This window comes from Amphiura filiformis, chromosome 2, assembly GCF_039555335.1.
Source record: "Amphiura filiformis chromosome 2, Afil_fr2py, whole genome shotgun sequence".
In the NCBI taxonomy this organism is placed as follows: domain Eukaryota; kingdom Metazoa; phylum Echinodermata; class Ophiuroidea; order Amphilepidida; family Amphiuridae; genus Amphiura; species Amphiura filiformis.
The window spans coordinates 95,879,104-95,879,338 of NC_092629.1; positions in this window are offsets into that span (position 1 = coordinate 95,879,104).

The window sequence follows — 235 nt, forward strand, 5'->3', positions numbered from 1 at the left end:
TCTGTCAGCCCAGGAAGTATAATAAGACAAAGAGGGGGAAACCAAAATGTAGAACAGCATTCCGCTGCAAGCAGAAAGGGCTACCGTTGAAAGTCAAAGATTTCAGCGCTCGCAAATCTGTCAGCCCTGGAAGTATTAGAGTAAGTATAATAAGAGGAGGGGTGAATGGGAGGGGGGGGGGTGTGAGGGGAAGTATTCCATCACAAAGGGCTACCATTGAAAGTCAAATATTTTA